This window comes from Adiantum capillus-veneris, chromosome 15 (genome assembly GCF_014529385.1).
Source record: "Adiantum capillus-veneris isolate H3 chromosome 15, ASM1452938v2, whole genome shotgun sequence".
Taxonomy (NCBI): domain Eukaryota; kingdom Viridiplantae; phylum Streptophyta; class Polypodiopsida; order Polypodiales; family Pteridaceae; genus Adiantum; species Adiantum capillus-veneris.
Genome location: NC_140945.1, coordinates 103645798 through 103661120, shown reverse-complemented (window position 1 = coordinate 103661120; position 15323 = coordinate 103645798). Strand labels below are relative to the sequence as shown.

Sequence of the window (15323 nt, the reverse complement as noted above, 5' to 3'; positions counted from 1 at the left end):
ACACTAACGGAGTGATGCATAACACAGTAAAGCAATTATTAAGCCAGGTCACTAGAAGCTTTCAGAGTATGGTTCATCCAGAAATCAAAACCAAACCTGGAATCAAAGAGCGAATATAGATTATAGCACAGCTACATGAAGAATTGAAGAGAAATGATAAGATTGAAGGCTCTTCCAAACGTCCTAGGATAGAAGAGGATGTACCTCCTCTGTTAGGTGCTTAGTCCTTAGCTGTACACCTGGATGATATGACATATCCTCCTGTCCTACACTTACCTGGGGAGCATTCCATCTTTCAATTGCAAGCACCCAAATTAGGTGAGGGACATTTTGCAAATGTGAAACAAGTTTTAGTGGCACATCCTCTCTTTAAAGATCCTGTCTATGCAGAAAAGATCTACAAAGACCAAATAGGAAGCAAGCCGACATTAAAGATTGTGCTAGAGGAGGCAACTGCTACAACTGTTCAGCATTGTGGCATGATATTGCCCCGTACTCTTGTTCAGTATAGCAAAAGGCCTATGTTGATCTTCAAGCTTTGGAATGGAGGTCACCTTGAGTAGTGGATTTAGACATGTCATCATGATGGAAGCGAGACTGCTATCAGAGAGTTCCAACACACGTATAGAACTATACAGCAGTTCATAGACAACATTTTTTCGATCTGCAACGCTCTTCTGTAGACGATTAAATTTGTGCATAGTCACAAATTCATTCACAATGATCTACACACTAGAAATATTCTACTCCATTTTGGCGAGCGAGAAGTGTATGTTGGCATTGCGGACTAGGGACAAAGTACACCATCAAGCACTTTGGCAACATTTCCCAAGCTGCCAAATGTCACCCCTCAATATAGAGCTCATATCCATGGACTGCCCCTAAAAATATCAGCACCAATCCTTCTCCTTTCACTAAAGCATCTGATATATATAGTCTCTCATATATTCTTAGACGCTTGATTGCGTGTATTCCAGAGCCCTCCGAGGTTCTCAAGTGCGAATTTTTGCAAAATGTAAACAAACGTCTTGCCATTGGAAAATCCCCCAAACCCTTAGATAGACCTAAGATATGGGATTTAAGCTTTGTTTGAATGGAGGCCATAATGTTGGCTATCATATTGTAATCAAATATGGCTTGAGGCTTGTTGATGATTGGACCAGTATAATCAACTTTTTTGGCATTAATGGTGTGCAATGTGTGATGATATTTCAAACTACATTTTTAATCGTATTTTTCAGTTATGTCTTTAAAGTTCTTCAAGTTAAGGTTTTAAAGTATTTCAAGTTGGATCGCTCAATTCTCTAAACCATCTCTCTTTTCCAAGTGCTAAGACCTGTCTCATTAAAGTTTATGATTTTGCATTTCAGTTATGGAAGATATTGCTCCCAACTAGAATGCATAGCAGCCTAATGATCCTTTTCTTAATCATGCATGTCTCAACAAATTTACAAAGAGGAAGAGATTCGGGTGGCCCAAGGAGATCTCAGTGCTTTGGCTGTGTCCCAACAAGACGAATCAAAACTTGAAGGGGAGCCACTGAATTAAAGGAAATACAGACAGCTATGCCCGAATCACTTTTGTACGCAACACATTATTTCGAGTCAATGGAAATGCTAAGGCTTCCTCTCCCTTGAAGGTTTCAGATTTGCAACACACTATCCTCGCAAGAAATATCCTTGCAAGATTTATCCAAGTGTATAGATTTCCACCCCAAATAATAATCAAGTGGCAATTTACTGTGTGCAACAATGCTATCGTTATTATGTATTGCGGCTCAAAGTTGATTGAAACAATCATCCCACTACAAGAGGTGTTGGCAAAGGACGCCCAGCCTAGAAGATTCATGCACGGGAAGCCAATCAAGAAGACTCTCCTCGCAAGAGAGGTTACAACATACTTGCCCAAAGAAACCGCAGTCATTGAGTAGCTTGCAACCCAAGGCATGTATTTGGCAAGTCAAGGAGAGATCCCCGCCATGCTGCGCGCTCGTATACCAGTGCTAGAAAGAAAGTTGGCATGGTACGAGACAAAGTATGGGCGTGTTATCAAAGAAGAGATAGGCAATACGAGTGCAAGTAATTCATTTGGCTAATCAGAATTTCTGATCTTTTAGGAGATGCAGCCCATGATTTAAATTAAATCTCCCTAACAAAACTAAGCTATTTTTTTATCATAAATCTTTAGATTTGTAACTAAAACCTCTCTTTGGTATGTAAATCTCTATTTATTGCAACAAATGAACATATCGGATGTTGTTGTAATTGTGTAAGTTCTATTCTCTCTCCCTTCCTCTTTTTGACAATGATAAAGAGCAGATGGAGAGAAAGGGAGACAATGAAAGAGAGAGAGAGAGAGAGAGATTGTGAAGCTAAACTCTACATAACTTTTGTATTGCAAAATTAATAGAGAATATAGTATAAACTTTATAGCTCATCCGTCCCCTCAATCACAGGCACCATGTCATCAATTTCTTCAACATCTGAACATTCCGTATCAATATCTTCCGGGTTCCATTCCATTTCATCATCGGAGTTGAGTTCATTTGCAATTGCTTTGTGTGTTTGAAAGCGCCCAAAGCTTTCTTCTGTGGCAGGTGTGGCTAACTTTGCTGGCTTATGCATAAGTCGCATGTTACAAAATACATACACCAAGTCCGCAGCTCGTTTAGGACTAATCGATTTTATTTTTTAGTATGCACGAAAGCAAATGAAGACCAATTTTTTTCATAGCTACCACTCGAGGCGGCAATAGACAATACTGGCACAGCCACATGTTGAAGTTTCACTTTTTCTCCACCAAACTGGTGCGCTCATCGTCTTGATAGCATCTATATGCCCAGGATCCCTAAACATTCATTCTCTGCTATATATGATGTCTTTTGTGTGTATGCCACCTATCCATCCACATTGCCTAATAGTTGAGCACACACTTTCTTGAAATCATTGATCACTTCATTGTTTGAAGATTGCTCGTGCATGTGGAACTTAGGATCTAAGACAAAACCTGCTCCATGTAGAGGAGTATGTAGCTGCTCCCATTGTCTTTTGACAAACGACATCATCATGGATTTCTCTTTTCCTGCATAAGATGTACAATCTTTTAACTTGCGATGGCTTCATGCATGTACCAGTAAACCCATCCAAAGATAGAGGCTTCTTTGTCCACTAATCATACCAGATGAGCAAAGGGTTATGTGACGGTAACAATTTTGTCTACATTTCTCCGAAAAAAAAGGAGAGTTTACAAGCTGATACCATTTGGAAGCAGTAGGTTCATACTTGGGATATTTATCAAGCCAAATGTCCCATTTTCTATCTGCCACCACTGTTTCAACAAGGGCTGCTTTAACCTGCTGCAGCGTAGAGAGAACGTAATATGTTGTGGCAAAACGGGTCACATAAAAAATCTGTAAATCTTTTGTTGGGGAATTTGTTCTAAACAAAGCATAAGAAAATGAATGCTCTCTTATAAACTTCACCAAGTGGTTTGTATCTAGAAGAGTTTGCTTAATAGAAGGAACTTTCCCAAAGTTCTTTAAGAGCAGATTCAAAGTGTGAGCAGCACATGGAACCCATGTTATCTCTGGATACTTTGCTTCAATTGCTTTTCTAACTGCTTTGTAGTTAGATGCATTATCTGTGACATTGGCTGTCACATTTCTAGGTCCTCCTGCTCTTTTGATTGAACGTGCATATACACCAACAAGATATCCACTAGTTTTCTCTTTCAGGGATGTATCAATCGTCTTAAGAAAGATGGAACCTCTTGGACAAATCAACATCAAATTAATCAATGGTTTCTTCTGACAATTTGTCAAACCATCTAGAGCAATTGTGCATCCATACTGTGTGGCACATAATCAAGAGTTGTGAGCTTTAAAATATTTTCTAATGTAGTTTTCACTTTATCTAAGTATTCTGTATGCATCTTATTATAATCAGGTACCACAAAATCCTTCTTTGCCGTGCTCATTAAAGCATCTTTGAAGATGTGATTTTGAATGACATTAAAAGGAATTCCACATGCAACAAATGCTTGCGCCCACTTAAGATGGAATTCAAGTAGCCATTGTTTATCAAATGCCTGATGCAAAGTAGAACCACTTGGTGTAGGTTCTGCTCCAGTCCATGCTTCACTTCGGCTTAGGTTAGCAGAGCTTCTGGTAGGATTAGAGCTACAATCCCCAACAAAGGATGAATGACACCCTCCTTGACCTGAAGCGGGATTCAAGGGAAAGTTTTGATCATTCTCGAATGTCATCTTGATGTTCCTAGCCATAGATGGAGCCATCATTTTAGGACATCTCTTTTTTTTCCCTCAAGATGTGCTCTTTGCCCTGAGCGGCCACTCGGCAAATTTTTCTTCAATACCTCTTGGGGGGTATTTGCAAGCTAAAACGTTTCTGAGAATTTTGAACACATGTTTTTATATCCTGTGAGCATTTCCGCTAAAATATTGGACGCAGGTCTTACACCTCAACTTTGATGTAGTCTTTCCACTGACCAATTCATCTACGTAGTTCCACTCATATCCTTTCACCATCTTCTTAAGATCTGCATACTCAAACAAAACTAATTACTAAATACACGTGTAAAAATTGAACTCTAATACCATTTACATTACTTTATTCGCAACATTTTAAACATGTTTAATTAATAACTTTTTTTTTTTTTCAAGTGTGAGATCTCACTTTACACCTGAATCATGATAAATAAATCGCTTTATCTAACTCAATAACTTCCAAGTGTGAGTAAACTCTACACATGAAAAGATATTCTAAAAGAACCTATCTAAACTACCTCCAAAAGTGTGAGTGTAACTCTACACATGGCAAGCAATCAAAATTCATTATTTCTCTAAATCTCTTCTAGGTATGAGAATACCTCTACACAAAGAGAGAGATTATTATTTAATTTACCTAAATTGTCTGTAGTGTGAGTACTACTCTACACATGATCGATAATCATTAGATAAATATAACCTAAGTTACTTCTAGGTGTGAACTTAGTTCAACACACAACCAGTAACTCTTAACTTTAAATATCTAACTTAAGTTACTTCTAAGTGTGAACATAGTTCAACACAAAGCAAATATCTGGTAAATTTAACTTTATTAAATCACTTCCAAGTGTGAGTTTCCTCTACAGAAGGCAAGTAATCATTAACTACCTTACTTAACTTACCTCCTAGTGTAAGATATACTTCACACAGAGTAGATAAAGACTAAACTCAAAACTCCAAACCCTATAAAACACATTTGTCCAAAGCTTAATTAAATGTTATATAACAAATTTAAACTGATTTTTAAATATTTTTCTTGATGATGATGAAACTCACCTATAAATGATCAAAATGTTATTCAATCGAAATTCCAAGAAATTATACGATACGGTGGTTTTGCTAATGTGGCACCATATAATACAATCAAATAAAAATAGATATTGTATAATACGTCCATTTAAAGCATATTATACGTGCAACTTAGGTTATCTTTGCTTGTTCATGTTGTGCTTCATAATCAGTTGGAGTTGCGGTGATCTTTGGAATTGCGGCCTCTTCCTCTTGAACTATTTGTGTTGTTGGCAACTTTTTGTCCATTGTTTATTCAGGTATGTCCATGGTGTGCTCTTTTTGTTCCTTTTCAACCTCTCAATCAGCTAATTCTTGAGTAGGGGAAGGTACGTTTGCCTTGATTGTTGATGACGTGTTTTCTATATGACTAACCACATCATCGATGCGTTGGTGTTTGGCTTCTTCACTTTCCCTTTGTTCCATCTTGCATTTGATCTTGTTCTGGATCTGTTGCTGCATATCACAAGATTCAGATTTTTTGCTGCCTCTTTTATTCTTCACTGTTTGATTTATTCTAGAGCTTTAGCCTTCCTGTGTTCCAGAGGCATTTCCTCCTCATCCTCTCTTTTGTCGTTTGCTTCCGTTTCAAGGCTTGTTTTTTCTCATTCCTTTGTTGTTGGAGTATTTTCCTTTGTGCTTGAGCCTCTTTCATAGATCCCCGTGCTTGTGTAATGGGAATTTCTTTGGGAGCCTTGATTGATCTTACCTTTACTCTTGTTTGTCTATTTGTAAAGTCGTCTTCTTTTCCTTCCTCTGAAGATTGAAACTCTAAGGGAGTTTCTCTCTCCTTTGATTTAGCTTCATCACTGTGCGGCATATCTGATTCTGTCTCTTTGCTGTCAATGTTATGTTTTTTAGAGCTTTGCCTAGTTTGCTTTGTCTTTGATGGTCATCCTATACATGGTCCTACCACCGTATTCACCACTCTTTTGGATTTATATATTAAATCCCATTGTACTTCTGTAGGTGGTAATTCATCAATCATGCCTAAGGCTTGGTAGGCAATTCTGGTCAGCATTGGTTCAACATTCATATATGATTTTTATTTATCACTCCCTTTGATGTTTGCTTCCACTAATTTTTCGAGGATGTAATTTCCAAAGTCGCAATTGACCACCCTTCTTTTTGTCAGCCCCGTTGCCATGACCACTGCCATATGCAAGATTGGTTCCATGTATCATGATGGATTTTACACTTTGAAGTGTTTTGATATTAATCGGAGTAGATCATATCTTGGTAGGTCAATCTGTGTCCCTTCTACTTCAGGAATTCCTTGTCATTATCTATGGATTTGGTCTTGCGCAATAGATTGTGGGTTTTGTGCTGTAAGTGAAGAGCTTCGTTGATGATTTTTGTGGTGATTTTACTTTGACGGTAGCCTCATCTTTGTCTGTCAGTGTTTCTTCCCCATTGTATTGAATGGAGCTGATTAGTTCATGGGCTCTCCAAAAATCTTCTCTCCGGTGGTAATCTCAAGAAGTTGTCCAACTGTAGAAATCTGGCCCCTTCTAGCACTTTGAATTTCTAGTGTATCATCCACAATTTCTATGGAAATAAGGTGGGCTTGACTATCACTCCATCTGCCTCTTGGAATTTCTCGATGAAGATGTTTGCGGGTATTGCTTCTAGTTCCTGATCCGTGATGTGATCTTTCTCATTTGTGATTTTGTTCATGGTAGCCTTTCCTTTGTTATTAGGGTTTTTTGGATAGTGTGGAATTAGATGGTCATTTGTACATCCCTCACAGTACCCAAAGTTTTTGATACGCTCTCCTTTGTGTGGACAACTTCTTGCCCAATGATCACCGCCACATTCATAGGGAATCTTGTGGAGCCGCCATTGGTTGTCCGGTTCTAGGAGGGTATCCCCTAGGTCTGTAGTTCTGATTTTCCATGAACATGAGCATATTTTCATTGACTAGGTAATGGTTTTTTGTTGGTTGTGTTATGTATGATGATTTTGACATCCCTTCAAAACCTATCCATGGAATTTGTGCTTCTTAAGCGGTCTAAATCTTCTCGGTATGAAACTACCTATATCATACTCTGATCCATAGGTGACTCTATGGGTTGTGAAATTATCACCATGGCTCTGTTTTCTTGGGGTAAAGGAAGCTGATGTGCCAACACAGGTTGAATTTTTTCCTGCCCTTGGACTATGTTAATTTGTCCTACCTGGTATCATGGAGGTGGTGACAACTATTGCGCTCCAGGTGGCCCATATGGTCTTGCCCTAACATAGTTTTTTGTTGTAGAAACATTCGTGGGTCTCATGGTTTGTCCATTTTTGTTCGATAGCACACCACTTCAATACACACTATACATTTTCTCTTGGCCTTGGGAGCATGTTCCACCACTAAGTTGGATGGCCTCCTCCACAAGTGTCACATTTCCGTGTGGACTGTTGTTGTATATTCAGGTTCAACCTATTTCCTTGGTTCATCCTTCTAATCACTTCCTCAATCATTTGATCAACGTATGACACAATTGGGTTTTGCCCACCTAGTTTCATCGTGGATTCACCAGTGGTTGAAGAGGTGATACTCGTCCCTTGGTCTGTGTCCTCCATCACCTCCCCATATGCTTTACAAATGTCTATTGAATACAATGTCTCTTTAGTGAATTGCTCGAAGGTAACACATTCCTTCAAGTGCATATATTGAGAGTATCACTTCGCAATCCTTCTATGAAAAGGACTTACAATCTCTCTCCTGAGGTAGCTCTCTAGTAGGACATCTTTCTATGTACTGCTTGAATCAAAGCGAGGCTTCCTTTACCTCTTCCCTCTCTTTTTTTCTAAATGCATAAATTTAGGAGATCATATTATGCTTGATCCCTTTCTTTGAGAATTCCTCTGCAAATTCTCGTAGAAGTTGTTCTATGCTGAGAAAATCCTGGCTATTAATGGTTGGAACTAGGTCAAGGATGTTCCCTCTAGGGTCAATCCAAATCCTTCACTTGGAGTATGGAAATCCGTTACCTGTTCAGCCTTCAACACTTGTTTGAAGATTGAAACATGTGCATACAAATCCCCCGATCCACTATGCTTTTTGGGTACACACTTGGCCACTTGAGATGGTTGCATGCGTCTAGTCTTGACAACCACCCTAACCATCCCTGGTCCTGCTGATATGGTCTCTCTAGTTTTGTATTCTCCCCTTGGCACTACAATTGGTGTCCTGTCCATCATTCTTTCATCCGGTCGTTCTATTCAATCTCATGTAATAGTCAGAGGGGTTCTAGTTGTGTAAGTCAAATCAGGTGCTGCATTACCCCTGTGTGTGTTCAAAGAAACCCTAGACACTATTGATCCCATGGGTCCTGCATTCGAGAATCTTTAATGCCCAAATGAATCTTCCACTCTTGTTCTTATTGGACTCACATATCCAATTTCTAGTCTTGTTTGAATTGTCGTGGGTCTAACTTGCTTTGGAGTTACATAATATTGATGGATTGGTCCACCAAAGTATGTATATCGCTCTAGATCCTTACGGTATATAGGAGATTATTTATGGCCATGCTTATCCATCATGACCACTTGGATATTTCTTCCCTCTATGTATGTAAAAACATATAGTCTCTTGTGGTCGATCAGCTCCTCGATGAGGGATTCATCACATCTATAATAGAGTATTTGTTCTCCATTATTGAATTTATATAGCCCCATGTAAGTGTTGTTTGTATTAAGCCACTCTATCTCTTTAGTGCGCCTGAGCACATTTTTTGCTTTTCCAATTTGGGTGGCTCATCCACTAACTCCTCATCTACTTTGTCCTTGGTGCCAGTCAACCCCCATTTGTCCACAGTAAAGGGGTTGTGCACAACTAGATACATAATCCCTTTCCAGTCAAAGTATTTGTCTCCATTATAGTCCACATCTACAAGGTATTTGAACTCGCTTGGTTTGTTTTCCAACTTAACACAGTAGCGGTCCATTCCATCCTTATATAGATTTTGGATGTAAGCTCGTTCTCAAATTGAAATTTTAGATACAATAGCTTGACGTCCGATGCGAGTTGAGAAGGAACTGCTGCTATGAAAGTTCCTTCCTTAAAGCTCACCATGTTGAATCCTTCAGCCGTTATGGTGTATGATCTTTCTGATGAAGTATCAGACAGAATTTCCTCTAAAATGGCTTCTAGCAAACGCAATGGATTTTGATTCACACTCTCTTCAATTGAGAGGTTGCTCACTTGGTCTCTTAGGCTAAGATTCCTATTATGGTACAATCTTCCTGATCATAAATACATGAAGAATTGATTTTACAAAACCCCAACGTGGTTACCTCATTGGCTAACTTGTATTCTCCGATTTGTATTACTTGTTGGGCCGTACTCTCTAACACTTGCAACCTGTCAAAAAATGCTTGATGGCTATGAGTTTATAGCCACTCTTGTTAGTCCAAGCTTACAATCGACAAAATTTTATCTAACACTTTCAATAACTTCACAATTTTACTTGTAACATCCACAACTCAAGTCCAATTTTGAAAAGACTACCAAGGTCTTGGAGACTATCTCTAGCTGTGGTGAAATTCTAATCTCATTCTGTCTCAGAGGAACATGGATCGCAATCCATGTACCTCTGTGATAAAATAAGGTGATTTTAATCCCACACATGTCCCTTGGTCTAAAAATCTCAACTCTATGCTTTTTTCCAAAGTTTGGGTTTGTTTAGGGTGGTCAAAAGTCAAACCCTAGTCCCCTTTTTTGATAATTTTTTGTATGAATTTATTTTTCCCCTTTTGACATCCCTCTGGATTTCCTTTCACTTCCTTGCTTTGGTAACTTTTGTTCAAAATGGTTAAAGCTCCTCACTGGTCCAATTTTTGTTCAGAATTTTATGAAGGGTACGTGGATCGCGATCCATGTTGGGAAGCCATTTTTTTGCTTTCTTGATACAACTAGGGTCAGCATGTATCCTAGATGTGAGGGTATCAAAGGTTTTGGATTTGAATTAGTTTTTGTCAGCTAGAAATGAATTTTAAGGTCTATTATGGTGGTTTCCAACTATCAATTGTTTTTGGTGTTTTTACCTCTTTTGTAAATTTTTTGCCAATGGTCCTTTTGGGAGATGTTTTTCAAATCCTAGTAGTTATCCACCTGTCAAATTTCAGCTCAAAATCCAAATGAGGTACATGGATCGCGATCCATGTTGGACCTCATTTTGACATGAGATGTGGTTAGCTGATAGTCTTGGTTATGGTGACACTCTTCCCCAAATATTTTTGGATTTGAACCACTTTTGCCCAACCAAAAGCAAGATTTTGTGTCTGCTTTACGGTTTTTGGCTATCACTATTTTTTGGTGTTTTGATCAACTTTTTGCACTTTTTTGTTGTGGTCTCTTTTGGAAAAGTTGATCTACTAGTTATCAGGAGTGCACTAGTCAAATATCATCCCAAAATGTCTACCAGGTACATGGATCGCGATCCATGTTGGGAAGCATCTTGGGATTATATTTGGTCCTGCAGGTTTCCTCTTGTCTATACATGACAAATCTCACCCCTTTTTGAATTTGGAACTCTAAAAGTTCAACTTCCCATGTGTATACTAGATCTCCAAGGTTTTTGCAGTTGAACCAATTTCTTGATTTTAGATGTACTCTAGCAGTCTATTTCTATCAAACTCTGGATTTTGGTATCTGGAATCAAGCTCTAAAAAATGGTGAAAATTTTTAGTGAATTGGTCATAGAGGAGTTCTACCGTAGCCCGAGCAATCGTGAGCGAGCATACAAGAACCTGAGCGAATATCTATGATGGTGTTGTTGTCAATGCATATGGCCTAACAAGAAAACTATGCAAAACCCAATATTAGTTTCTTTTTAAAAAAAAGGATATAGTTTCCTTTGTACATGGATTAATATTTCAAAACAAACCAATAGCCGTTATTGCATGAAATTTGAGGGATAGACACAAGAGAGTAAGGGGAATCTAAAAGTGAAGTCACAATTTTGAGTTGACTTTTCCTGCACAACTTGCTGAGTCTATCGCAATAGACTCATGACATTTTGAGTGGGACAGTTTTTGGAAATTGTGACTAGATAGCTTGAATCCACTCCTCACCTAGACCTTAACCATCATTTCAAATTTGAAATTGGACATCAAGAAGACCACCAAAGCACTTGTCTGGTGTTTTGAGTTAGACTTCAAAGAGTAAATACTTCTCATCCAGGACTCAAAACATTAGAACATCAACTCAAAAGTTTCCATCAAAATATGACAAGAACCATATGAAAATAAGAAGACGTGAATTTCAATTCTAACATCAATACTACATTTTTCTCAATTCTTATGATTAGTCACATTCATTGTCGATGTAGACTTTCCCCCTCCAATGCATTTACAATGCATATGACCTAAAAATAAAATAAAGAAAAACATAATGCTAGTTTTTGAAAAAAAATGGACAGAGCTTCCTTTGTACATGGATCAATATTTCAAAACATATCCATGAACCATTTAAGGCACCTCACAGGAGGATTTGAAATTGTAACCAAATTGTTCCAAAGAGTGAATACTTCTCATCCACGACTCAAAACATTGAAACATCAACTCAAAAGTTTCCATCAAAATATGATGAGAACCATATGAAAATAACAAGACATGAATTTCAATTCTAACATCAATGCTACAAATTTCTCAATTCTTATGATTAGTCACATTCATTGTCGATGTAGACTTTCCCCCTCCAAGGCATTGCCAATACATATGACCTAACAAGAAAACAAAGAAAAACATAATACTAGTTTTGAAAAAAATTGGACATAGCTTCCTTTGTACATAGGTCAATATTTCAAAACAAACCCATTCGCCATTTAAGGCACCTCATAGGAGGATTTGAAATTTTAACCAAATTGTTCCAAAGAGTGAATACTTCTCATCCACGACTTAAAACATTAGAACATTGACTCAAAAGTTTCCATCAAAACATGACAAGAACCATATGCTACAAATCCCTCAATTCTCACACTCATCGTTGATGTAGACATTCCGTCTCCAACGTGTCTCATAGATTTCAGAATTGTATCGCATGTCCGCTTCCATGCTCTGAGCCATCTCCTCTGCGTAGACCGGCATGGAACTTCCAACCAACAAGAAAATGCATCATCAAGACAAAATACTAAACAAGACATAGAAGCAATATCCATAAACACTAAATACCAATGTTGACATCAAAAGGATAAAAAAACATAAGCAATGTCAATGGCATAGTAAGACGTGGGCCTCACTAGTCATCAAAGGGATTGACACGCGATGGCATATCACCCTCATCATCAATATCTAAGGAGGTGGAGGGGTCCTCTCTGCTCCGCTTTCTATGATGGAGTAATGGTAGCACATATCCTGAAATCAATGGCTCATCAATGTCAAGCGCAACACATGTCCGTCCTGATCCCACACAAGCCGCCAATGCAGGGGTTGTACCACATCCAAGCTCCAAGCAAATACCTCCACGTCGACAAAGGAGCTCCACAAATCATGCAACAAAAGAATGGCTCCGTTGCAATCCACCTCGCAATGGCTCGCCTGATGATGATCTAGCTTGAGAGAGCTCCGGAACATGATGCATCATAAAAGAATTCGATGACTCCATGCCAAGGCGAGAAAATAGGACAGTGCTCTCTGCTACAAAGCATGGTGGACGCATACCTACTCAATGAACCATAAATAGCACAGAGCAAAGACACTGTAACAAAAGAGCCACGGTTAGAGAAAGCAACAACATAAATCATTAGAGTATTAATACAAATCAAGTGTGTCACCTCAATAGGACCACCAAAACTCTCAAAATGACCATAGGATCCATGATGGAGTACTACAATACGTCGATGAACAACCATCTCTGCAGCACGACAAAACCTCTCCACCCACCCAATGGCCTCTCCTGTTCAAAGCATTTTATTACAAACACTTACAATGATTATTACTATCTTATGGCATGATCATAAACAAAAGGATCTCACCCGCCGTACACACCGTGATTAGAAGCCAGCCTGAATCTGCTAGCATCGAAAATGCCAAATGAACTCCAGCACACACATGATCCTCACTACAAATGTCCCAGTGAGGTAGAGTAGAGGAGCCTACTAGAGACCCACCAAAGGGGGGATCCAAGAAAATGAAATCAGAAGCCCATGGAACGGCTCTCCTCAAGCGAGTATAGAGTGTAGCCTCCGAACGTGTTCGTGAAATATGCTCATGTACAGGGATCCATATGGGATTCCGGACTCTCGCTTTGAGGTCTGCAGCAATGGCAATGTAGTCCCCCACTATGGCCATGCACCGTGTGTCAAAAAAACTAGATATGTTTTGTAGTGGAGACTCCACAAGATAAACAAATGAGATAGTCTTCCTAGCCATGATGGTGCCAGAACACACTGGAGCATCACAACAAGATAAAATTAGTCATCTATGAAGCTTATTTTTGGAAAGCATTAACAAAATTTTATAAGACATACTAGGCATTGAGCCCACATCCTCCTCTATGATCGTATCCACAAATGTTTCCTTTTCCTTTTGAGAGTTGCGCATCTTAAACAAAACATTTTAAGTCAAAATACTACTAACTTATGGTTGTTTGGCATGCCAAAGAGTGAAACATACCTGCATGTCTTGCCTCTCGTCTATCTGCTGGTGGATTTTGTATCACAGCATCCCTCGACATCGTGTCATGCAGCTCTCTTTCACGACCAAGAACATGTCCTTTTTCCATATCTATCCACCACGGACAATTCTCAATCTCCCATGCACTCAAGGTACGCATACTAGAGGGGTACATGCATGTGTCTTGAGTAGCCATCTGAGTCCACTGTCTTACCAAAAAAGGCATGGCAGGTAACACATTCTTGGATACCAAAAACATAAGGAATCTACAATCAACACCTAACAAGTTCCATGACGCTCATCGCATAAACATAACAAATTAATAAAATTGCAATTAATAAATTGTTCACCTGAAAGACAAACGTTGTGCTGCCATTTGTAATGTATCTACCTTCTTCAATGCCTGCTTCTCCACATCCTTCGTCTTTGCTCCAAGAGACACTTCAATTGGAAGCAAAAAGGGCCTGGCTTCAAATTTTATCTCCTCAAAATAGAATGTGAGGGTAGAGTCATGTGGCAAAGGCACAACGCCAGGCAAATCCATAAGATCTGACACAATCTGAAATGCTCTTTCAAAGACTCGTGCCACAAAACCCTCTCTACGAAGCCACCTACAATTCCAAAAAGAGTGAGAGAAAAAAAGGACAGTACAACAAATTCAAGATTAATTATCAAGGATCATCTTACATGCGGAAGACGTGATCTCCTTTCTTAAGACCATATGCACCCCTTGTAATCTTGTCCGCTTCAAGCAAAGAAATCCAATGAATCTTGTTTTGAACGGGAGCATCCTAGACTGCTATTAAGTTCAATTTCTCCAATGTAGCCCAGCTATCATTACCCCATTTCAGAGACAAAACCCTTGCTAGCCAATCCGTCCCAAGGTTGGGATCCACAATGTTAAGTAGCTGCAATATGGTGCAAAAATGACAATTACTCTAATTACATATTGTACCATTCGCCACAAATAAAGAGTAGATGCAAACAAATAAAGTACCTTCCCAATACGATCTTGATATTTGTTGGTGAATTCTCTCCTCTTCCTTTTTGAAGTCTTTGTCAGACAAACCATGCTTCACATTCGATATTCTCTTCTCTTTCCCTTTTGTCATTTGAATCTAAAATCCAAAATAAGCAAGACTATATTAATAATCACGCATACCAATGACAAAAGAAAGCATTTAATTTGATTCATACATCATAGACCAATCTGCCAAGGTAACGTCGAGTGAGCGGATACCAAGGCTCATAACCTTTGGCATACTTTTCCGTACGGCGGTAATAAGATTTTGATCCTTTTTGGGTAAACCGTCTAAGTACATCGCATGATCCGCCGCACAAATGTGTATGGTATTAACGATCTC

The 15323-nt window shown here is 38.8% G+C and overlaps 1 pseudogene; it reads right to left on the bottom strand.

The window, feature by feature from the left end:
• Positions 1 to 12583: 12583 nt before the first annotated feature.
• Positions 12584 to 14680, bottom strand: LOC147441205 (uncharacterized; annotated as a pseudogene).
• Between the last annotated feature and the right edge of the window lie 643 nt (positions 14681 to 15323).